We start from the raw sequence: 10,784 nt of genomic DNA on the forward strand, positions 1-10,784 counted from the left end.
CGCTCCACCACCTTGGCCTCAATTCTGATCTCCTGTTGTTAGCTGATGTTGAGTCAGCCCGACTCATGGCGACCCCATGCACAAAAGAATAAAATGCTGTGGGTCCTGTGCCATCCTCACGATCAGCTGTGGAATGGACGGATGTGATCCATAGCGTTTTCATTGGCTGGTTTTCGGAAGTAGATCACCAGGCCTTTCTTAGTCTGAAAGCTCCACTGAAACTTCTTCAGTATCTTAGTTAGCAACACGCAAGCCTGTATTGACAGACGGGTGGTAGCTGTGCATGAGGTGCATTGCCTGGGGATCGAACCTGGGTCTCCTTCATGGAAGGCGAAAATTCTACCACTGAACCACCATGGCCCTCAGTCTCTTATTTAAAGCAAGAGACAGATTCGTTGTCATCCAGTCAATTCTGGCTCATGATGATCTCCTATTAGGAGAACATATATTATACCCAGTCTTTGTTCTCCCCAGGGCCTTTGCACGTGCTATTTCCTGTGCTTGGGATGCTCTTCTCCCAGATTTTTCATGTCTGAGTTTCATTACTCAGGGCTCAGCTGAAATGTCACCTCAGAGAAATTCTTCCTTGACTCTCTATGTACTATCCCCATCCCAGTTAACTTCTATCCCATTGCTCCACTTATTTTCCTTATAGGTCCTATCATCTGAAACCATCTTTTTATTTGTTAACTATGTGGAATATTTATTAAGTTGAACATAGCCATAGTTAACACTGAATCTACTCGCACCTTTGGTGCTAAGATGGCCCAGAGCCTAGAACTAGATAAAAGGCCCAGGGAATACTTTGACTCCAATTCAAAGATTCAAAACAAGATAGAAATTGCACAGACCTCTAGGGCAGAGTCTGCCATTTGGTGTCACACAAAGCCACCTATTAACAGCTCTCTGGGAAAAAAAAATGGAGCCATCCTTTTATAAGTTTGGAATCCTTGATTTAACGACCAAGGCAAACAAACAAAGGAAAAATGAAAAAAACAAAACCCATTGCCATCAAGTAGATGGTAACTGCACATGTTATAGAGTAGAATTGCTCCACAGGGCTTTCTCGGCTGAAATTCTTACAGAAGCCGATTGCCAGGCCTTTCTTTTGTGGCACCACTGAGTGGGTTCAAACTGCCAACTTTCAATTTAGTTGTGGACACAAACCATTGGCACCACCCAGGGACCTGAGTTAAGCACAAGTAAGTAGATTTCTTTCCTGCAGGACTTCTCAGAGCATTTAAAATTCTAATGTGCACTGGGTGTTTGGGAGAAGGGCCCCCAAGCATGCACTATTTTGCAGATATGGTTGGTAAAGCAAGATGGGTGATGTTTACTGTGTCTCATATGCACCAGTCATGCACTGATACATACAATGAGCTCCAGGTCTCTTAATCATTAAGTGGAAGTAGGATTTGAATGGCATCTGTGGGGAGGCTTGGTACAAAATTAGCAGTCGTGATTACAAACAGTGCCCTGAAGAAATTGCAAATGTAATGTCCACCCATGAGAAGGACAGGAGGGTGCAGTGGGGCACCATCAGGAAATTAATTGGAGGTCCCCTTTAGAACATCTGGAGTAGGTGGGCCTCTCTCCCTAGAAGCTCACCCAAGCAGACTGCAGATCCTGTCTCTGGGCCAAGCCCAGGAATTGCTCTGCAATTCTGCCTAGGTGTGTGTGTCTGTGTCTCTGTGTGTGTGCCTCTCTGTGTGTATGTGTGTGTCTCTGTGTCTGTATGTGTGTATGTGTTTGTGGTGTGTAAGGGTGGAGGGCACTTCTCAGTGGGTGTTGGAGTCTGCGAGAGAAGTTCATCACAGCTTGTGGTTATTCCAGACCTCCACCAGAAGAGAGAAAACAGAACAAAGAACAGCAGACCAAAGGAAATTAATTCACTAAAGACCAGACTCCCCAAGGAAGGTTGTCCTAAATCCAGCAACAGGGAAGGGGGCCTCCGAGTGCCTGCCAGCCCCTGACTCGTGAACATTGATATGGTTATAACCCACCAGACCCACCAATCCACAAAGAGGCCTGACGGGAACAGAAATCTACATACACCAGATAGAAGCAACGCCAACCAACATAAAAAAAAAAAAATAGCAGTTCATAAATACACCAAAAAGAACCATAGCAACAAAACAAACAAACAAAAAAGCCCAAACTTGTTTCCGGCTCATGGCAACTCCATGCGTTATAGAGTAGAACTGCCCCATAGGGTTTCCTTGGCAGTCATCTTTACAGAATCAGATCATCGGGCCTTTCTTCCCTGGTGCCACTGGATGAGTTCAAACAGCAAAGCTTCAGGTTAGTAGTTGAGGGCAGAACATTTGCACCACCTGCAAACATCCACTCATAAATAAGGTACCCCATATTCACCCAACTTTTACCTAATGGCCTGAAAGAGAAAGAGCCACATGAAACAGAACTGACTCACAAGTTACAGAGACGATGCAAGAATCTGCTCACTTCTATTCTGCAGAGAGACTTGAGACATGGTGTATCTATAGAAGAAAGTGCTATTAGAATAATCAGTTATCATGAATGAGTTCTCATACATTCTAAACAGAATTACAGAAATTTAGAATTAAATAGAAGGATCCCTAAATTAACCTATAAATTAACTGCAGTAAAAAGAGACCCTAACAGGCTATTCATGGAACTTGACAAGAGGGTTCTAAAGCGCACCCAGGAGATAGAACATTTATAAAATGACAATGAAACTTTGAGAGTTTTCTTGGTGTTGTCCTTGGAGACTCCAGTTTTGCAGGCAAAAGATGGATTTCATTTTCAATGATCACTCTGTAGTGCTTGATTTCTTTGTAACCAGGTTCATATATAACTAAGAGGTCCTTGGTGGCTCATACGGTTTCCACTAGACTACTAACTGAAGGGTTGGAGGCTCGAACCTACCCAGCGGGGCCTTGGAAGAAAGGCCTGGTGATCTGCTTACAAAAAGATTACAGCTAAGAAAACCCTATGGAGTGCAGTTCTACTCTGTAATACGTGGGTCACCATGAGTCAGAATGGGCAATGGATTCTGTGATTTTTTTTAATATGACTAAACCAAAATAAACAATTTCTTGTTGCTGTTGAGTCCATTCCAACTCATAGTGACCTTATAGGACAAAGTAGAACTGCCCCAGAGGGTTTCCCAGGCTGTAATCTTTATGGAAGTAGATTGCCAAGTATTTTCTCCCATAGAGCTGCTGGGTGGGTTTGAACCACCAACCTTTGATTAGCAGCCGAGCACTTAACCATTTTGCCACCAGAGCTCCTTAAATAAAACCCATAAAGGATAGTAATACCAAAAACCCCACTGCCGTCTAGTCGATTCTGACTCATAGCAACCCTATAGAACAGAGTAGAACTGCCCTGTAGAGTTTCCAAGGAGAACCTGGCGGATTCAAACTGCCGACCTCTTGGTTAACAGCCGTAGCACTTAACCACTATGCCACCTGGGTTTCCAAGGATAGTTATAGAACATGTTATTAGGAAGAAAACTCTTGCCTGGTTTACAGATGGTTCTGTGTGATATGTAGGCACCACTCGAGAGTGAACAGTGGCAGCATTTAGCCCCTTTCTGGTACCTCCATGAAGGACAGTGGTGAAGGGACTTTCTCTCAATGGACAGAACTTCTAGCAGTTCACCTCATTGTTTACTTTGTTTGGAAGGAGAAATAGCCAGACATGTGGTCGTATATTGATTTATGGGCTGTTGCCAATGGTATGGCTAGATAGTCAAGGATTTGGAAGGAACATAATTGGAAAAATGGTGACAAGGAGATATGGGGAAGAGGTATGTGGATAGACTTCTCTGAATGGGTCAAAGAAATGAAGATATTTTGTGTCTCATGTGAATGCTCACCAAAGGGTGACCTCAGCAGAGTAGGACTTTAACAATCAAGTGGATAGGATGGTGAGTTCTGTGGAAATCAATCATCCTTTCTCCCCTGCACTCTTGTCATTGCTGAATGGGCACATGAAAAAAAGAGGTCATGGTGGGAGGGATGGAGGTTATTCATGCACTCAGCAACATGAACTTCCACTCACAAGGACTGAGTTGGCTACAGCCACTACTGAGTGCACAATCTGCCGGCAACAGAGACCAACACCGAGTCTCTGATAAGGCACCTTATCTTGAGGTGATCAGCAAGCAGCCTGGTGGCAGGTTGATTACATTGGACAGCTTCCATCATGGAAAGGGCAATGTTTCATTCTTACTGGAATAGACTTTTACTCCGCATACAGATTTCCCTTTTCTGTACACAATGCTTCTTCCAAAACTACCATCTGTGGACTTACAGAATGCCTTATACGTCATCATGGTATTCTACTGCCTGAGGTCAAGGGACTCACTTCACAGCAAATGAAATGCAGCAATGAACTCACACTCATGGAATTCACTGGTCTTATCATGTTTCCCATCATCCTGGAGCAGCTGGCCTGGTAGAACGATGAATGGCCTTCTTAAGACACAATGACATCACAAGCTAGGTGGCAATACATTACAGGGTTGCAGCAATGTTCTCCAGGAAGTTGCTTATGCTCTAAAGGAGGATACAATATACTGTGCTGTTTCTGCCATAGCCACAATTCATGAGTCCAGGAATCAAGGGATCCTGAGACCATATTGGGCTAGAAGAGACAGTCAGGGGATGTGGGAGGTTTGAGGTTTCCCCAACATCCTACCAGTCTCAGAAAGATGGTCTTTGACCCACCCTCTTTTTGGGCATCTCTGCTGGAAACAGCTCCGTCAAACTTTTCCTCATTTGAGACCACTCCACAGGGCAATTCAGGACAAGGTCAAGGGAGGCACACAGCAGGCATGCTTTATGTAGAGTACCTGGTACACCAGAAGCTCGAGTACCAGGTTCCAGCCCCTTCCCTTTTCTCCCTCTCTTTGGGGCTCCTGGCCCTTCCCACCTTTCTGTGGAGCCCTCCTCTGCCTCATTGAAGGCCCCTGTCTGATGCCTCATTTCTCAGACGGGAAGACTGAGGCTCAGAGAAGGGCCGACACAGTTCATAGAGTCAGGACCAAGTGGACCCTTCTCCATCCTCCTCTCCGTCTTCCTCCCCATCTTCCTGGAGCACAGCCTCCACGTGTCCTATCCCCACATGTGCCCTTTATCCCAGAATGTGATTCCTGTGATCCCTACGAGGCTGAAGTCTTTGTTTCTGCTACCTCCTGGACTGGCTAGAGTCAGGACTGGATTCAGGTAGTGTTGGGCAGCTGGGGCCAGCAGCTTCCTGTTCTGAGCTTCTGATTCCTTCTCCAAGAAATGAGTACATGACCCCCTGTAGCCCCCAATGTGTATAGGAGCCCAGCAGATGTTTGGGGGAAAGAACTTGGCCCTGTGTCCTTTGTCCCTGGACCTTTAAGTTCAGGTTTTTACCTGCCTCACCATGGACAGGGTGGCTGTAAACTTGGCAGCTCAGAGTAGCCTTTGCTACTCCATCCCTAATACTCCCCTACCACTCATGACCTGAGTTTTTTGTGAACTGAGGAAGCCCTTCAGCCCTTCTGGACACCACTGTATCCTTCGGCCCTTCCTCCCTCCCTATTTTGGGCAGTTGCCTGGCAGGCCCAGCCCAACCCCTCCCAGCTGTCCCAGGGTCAGGGACAGGAGTAAAGAGGTCCCAGGAAAAGGGGAGAGGAGGTTGTGCAGGAAAAGCTGCTGAGGACAGAGGGTGTCAGGCTGGGAGTGGCAGAGCTGGGAGGGCTCTGATCTTGCGGGGAGGTATGCTACCCATGACTGGGTGGCTTCAAGGAGCAAGCTCTTGAAGAAACAGTGACTAATGGGTAACTGGGTCCTCTGACAAACTCCTTGGGACTTCTGGGGAGGAATTTCTGGATTCCAGCCACCTCTCTCTCCCTCTCCTTCCATCTATCTGTCTCTCTATCCCCCTACCTGTTCCCCTGGCCTTCCCTGGGCTTCCTTCCCTTCTTTGGCCCCATGTTTGCTCTTCTTCGCCCCCTCCAAGCCTACACCCTTGGTCTCTTCCTCTACTCTGTGCCCATCCCTCTTCTGCTTCTGAGCTCATCAGACCCCCTCTCTTTGGCCTACAGGACATCTCTGCTCAACCTGTCATAGCTGGGACTCTGGCTCAGGGCAGCTTCCCCATGGCTGCTCCTGCTGCTGGCCGTGGCCTCCTGGCCCATGTCCTGGCCTGGACCTACATATTCTTTAACAACTGCCACTGCCTCTGATGTTTCCCACAGCCCCCAATGAGGAACTGACTCTTGGGGTACCTGGGCCTCATGAGTGGGGTGGTAGGACAAATCTGGGGTGTCAGGACCAGGGCAATCAGTGTCAGGGGTCTAGGGACCAGGAGGGGACCAGGACAGCAGAGAAGGGAAAAGGCTGAGGGGAACCCTGCATTCCTCCCTCACCCCCAGGTCCACTCCTTTCCTCTCTGCTCCTACCCCCATGCCTGAGCCTGTGCTCTTATTCCCCACCCCCCTCGCCCCAGGCTTGCTTTGGGTCATTTTCCTTCCTGAGTGTCAGCCATTAGTGTATTTCTGGCTCCCCTAGGGGGCTTCCAAGACAGGCTAGACATAGCTGGGCCTCCTGACTTTCCCACAGTCTCACCCTGAAAAGGGGACCACGTCAGGAAAACAGTCCAGGTTCCACCCTCACCCCCTGCACTCCGTTGCTGCTAGGTCCACCTCTGCTGACTTCAGGCCAGTGACTATCCCTCTGAGGGCTGTAACTCCCCATCCTCTCCCCCCACGACGGGGACACAGCTGGGCCAGTGGAGAGGTGTGGGCACTCTCCCTAACCCATCCCTTCCTGGGGCCCCTTCCTGTTCATATCTTGCCCTGCACCCCTGAGATATACCAATGGGCCCCATTGCTTAACCAGGATAAAGGTTGACCACTTCCCCTTTGAGAAGCCTTCCTTCACCTCTGCTATGTCCAATCGTTTGTTTATCACCCACCTCTCCCACATGATTGTAGCTCTAGGAAGGAGAACTCTATCAGCAGTGCCCAGCCCTGGAGCTGGCATACAGTAGACAATAAATGCTTGAGGACCCAATGGTTGAGGACACATCCTAGGTCTGGGTGACCATCACCTCATTTGGACATTCAAGACCAAAGGGACTGGCCCTAGCCTTTCCTCTCCCCCAGACCACCTTGGTGACAAGCAATCTCTCCAGTTTCCCCTTCTGTGGAGACCAGAACAGAAGCTTGGGAACAGATTCCTGCGATTCTATCGTTCATCAAAGCAAAGCTTATCCAGAATGGGATGTTCCTGAGCTTACCACGAACTTTTCCAGAGATTCTGGGATATAGGGTGTCCTCAGAGGGCACTGGAGGCTGTGGGAATGTCATCGGTCACCTGCAGTCCTGCCTCCATTTCTGATGGCTTGGCCTGGGAGGTTGGTCTAGTCTGGATCGCTCTTCCTCTCCTGTAGCCCCTCTTGCTGTGTTCTGTTGGCCTAGTCACTCTCCTTCTTTATAACAGTTCCATCAAACACGTTGAATCCTTGGCTCAGGTTCCCTGGGGATTAGGGAGCAGGTCATCAGGTGAAAGTGATTTATGTTCACTTGGTTGGAGCAGCCTGGGGGTTAGGCACAGCCAGGCTGTCCCGAGAACTCAAGGGAACGTCTTGGGAGTCAGGCATGAACAAGTTGTCCTGAGGACTCTTGAGATGTCTAAGGGGGCAGGCTTGAATGAATGGGGTGTCCCAGGACTCAAGTGGATGTCCCTGAGATAGGTTTCAACTGGGGCTTCCCAAGGACCCTAAGAAATGTCTTGAGGCTCAGGCTTAGACAGTTGGGGTGTCCCAAAGATCGGAGAGATGTCTTACCAATAACCCCACTTCACCGTCTCCACACCCTGAATGCTCAGTTCCCACCTCCCCTTGGCACCATTGTTGTTGTTGTTAAGTGCCATCGAGTCAGTTCAGACTCAAGTGACCCTATGTACAACAAAACAAAACGCTGCTTGGTCCTGCACCATCCTCACAATTGTTGCTATGCTTGAGCCCATTGGCTACCACTGTGTCAATACATCTCATTGAGTGTCTTCCTCTTTTTAGCTCACTCTCTACTTTACCAAGCATGATATCCTTCTCCAGGGACTGGTCCCTCCTGATAACGTGTCCAAAGTACATGAGATGAAATCTCCCCATCCTTGCTTCTAAGGAGCATTCCGACTACGCTTCTTCTGAGGCAAATTTGTTCATTCTTCTGGCAGTCCATGGTATATTCAATATTCTTCACCAACACCATAATTCAAAGGCATCAACTCTTCTTTGGTTTTCCTTATTCATTGTCCAGCTTTTGCATGTGTGCGAGGCGATTGAAAACACCATGGCCTGGGTGAGGCTTACCTTAGTCCTTAGAGCAACATCTTTGCTTTCTGACACTTTAAAGAGATTTTTGCAGCAGATTTGCCCAATGCAATTTGTCGTTAAATTTCTTGACTTCTTCCATGGGGGTTGATCGTGAATTCAAGTAAAATGAAATCCTTGACAATGTCAATCTTTTTTCTGTTTATCGTAATGTTGTTTATTGGTCCAGTTGTGAGGATTTTTGTTTTCTTTATGTTGAGGTGTAATCCATACTGAAGGCTGTGGTCTTTGATCTTTACTTTATCAGTAAGTGCATCAAGTCTTCTTCACTTTCAGCAAACAAGGTTGTACTGTGTGCATATTGCAGGTTGTTAATGAGTCTTCCTCCAATCCTGATGCCTTGTTCTTCTTCGTACAGTCCAGCTTCTTGGATTGTTTGCTCAGCATACAGACTGAATAAGTATGGTGAAAGGATATAAGCCTGACACGCAGCTTTCTTGACATTAAACCATGCAGTATGCCCTTGTTCTGCTTGAATGACTGCCTCTTGGTCTAAGTACAGGTTCCTCATGAGCACAATTAAGTGTTCTAGAATTCCCATTCTTTGCAATGTTATCCATAATTTGTTATGATCCACACAGTTGAATGTTTTTGCATAGTCAATAAAACACAGGTAAACATCTTTCTGGTATGCTTTGTTTTTAGGGAAGATCCATGTGACATCGGCAATGATATCCCTCGTTCCACATTCTCTTCTGAATCAGCTTGACTTTCTGACAGTTCCCTGTAGGTGTATCGCTGAAACCACTTTTGAATGATGTTCAGCAAAATTTTACTTGTGTGTGATATTAATATTGTTCGATAAATTCCACATTCTGTTGGATCACCTTTCTTTGAAATGGGTACAAATATGGATCTCTTCCAGTTGGTTGATCAGGTAACTGTCTTCCAAATTTCTTGGCATAGGTGAGTGAGCACTTCCAGTCCTGCATCAGTTTGTTGAATCATCTTAACTGGTATTCCGTCAATCCCTGAAGCCTTGTTTTTCACTATTCCCTTCAGCACAGCTTGAACTTCTTCCTTCAGCATCATCAGTTTTTGATCATATGCTGCTTCCTGAAATGATTGAAGGACAAACTCTTTTTGGTACACTGACTCTGTATATTTCTTCCACCTTCTTTTGATGCTTTCTACATAGTTCAGTATTTTCCCCATAGAATCTCTCAGTATTGCAACTTGAGGCTTGAATTTTTTCTTCAGTTCTTTCAGCTTGAGAAATACTGAGTGTGTTCTTCCCTTTTAGTTTTCTATCTCAAGGTCTTTGCACATTTCATTATAATACTTTTTCTTCTCTAGCTGCCCTTCGAAATTTTCTGTTCAGCTCTTTTACTTGATCTTTTCTTCCTTTTGCTTTAGCTATTCTACATTCAAGAGCAAGTTTCAGAGTCTCTTCTGACATCCATTTGATCTTTTCTTTCTTTCCTGTCTTTTTAATGACCTCTTGCTCTCTTCACGTGTGATGTTCTTGACGTCATTCCATAACTCCTCTGGTCTTTGGTCACTGGCGTTAAATGCATCAAGTCTATTCTTGAGATGGCCTCTAAATTCAGGTGGGATATACTCAGTGTTGTACTGTGGCTCTCATGGATTTGCTGTAATTTTCTTCAGCTTCAACTTGAACTTACACATGAGCAGTTGATAGTCTGCACCCAGGTTGGCCCCTGCCTGGCCTTATTCTGACTGAAGACCTAGAGCTCTTCTATTGTGTCTTTCCGCAGATGTAGTCAATTTGATTCCTGTGTATTCCCTCCGGTGAGGTTCACATGTGTAGTAGCCATTTATGTAGGTGAAAAAAGGTATTTCCAAGGAAGAAGTCGTTAGTCTTGCAAAACTCCATCACAAGATCTCTGGTATTGTTTCTATCACCAAGGCCGTATTTTCCAAAGACCGTTCCTTCTTCTTTGTTTCCAATTTTTGTGTTCCAATCACCAGTAATTATCAATGCATCTTGATTGCATGTTTGATCAATTTCAGACTGCAGAAGTTGGTAACAACCTTTAATTTCTTTATCTTTGGCCTTATTTTTTGGTAAGTAACTTTGGCTGCTGTGCAAAGTGCTGCAATGAATGTGGGTGTACAGGTTTCTGTCTGTGTTTCTGTTTTCACTTCTTCTGAGTATATACCTAGGATTGGGATTGCTGGGTCATATGGTAGTTCTATGTTCAGCTTTTGGGCTATGTTCTCTTTTAATCCTTACCACAATCTTGTAAGCTGGGTGTATCAGCTTCCTAGGGCTGCTGTAACAAATTACCACAATGTGGGTGGCTCAAAAGTGACGGGAATGTATTACCCTGCAGGTCTGGAGGCTAGAAGCCCGAATTCAGCGTGTCAGCAGGGCCATGTTCTCTCTGAACGCTCTAGGGTAAGAGTCTTCCTAGTCTCTCCCAGCTTCTGGTGGCTCCAGGCATTCCTTGGCTTGCAGCTGCAGC

The sequence above is a fragment of the Loxodonta africana genome, chromosome 3, assembly GCF_030014295.1.
Source record: "Loxodonta africana isolate mLoxAfr1 chromosome 3, mLoxAfr1.hap2, whole genome shotgun sequence".
Taxonomy (NCBI): domain Eukaryota; kingdom Metazoa; phylum Chordata; class Mammalia; order Proboscidea; family Elephantidae; genus Loxodonta; species Loxodonta africana.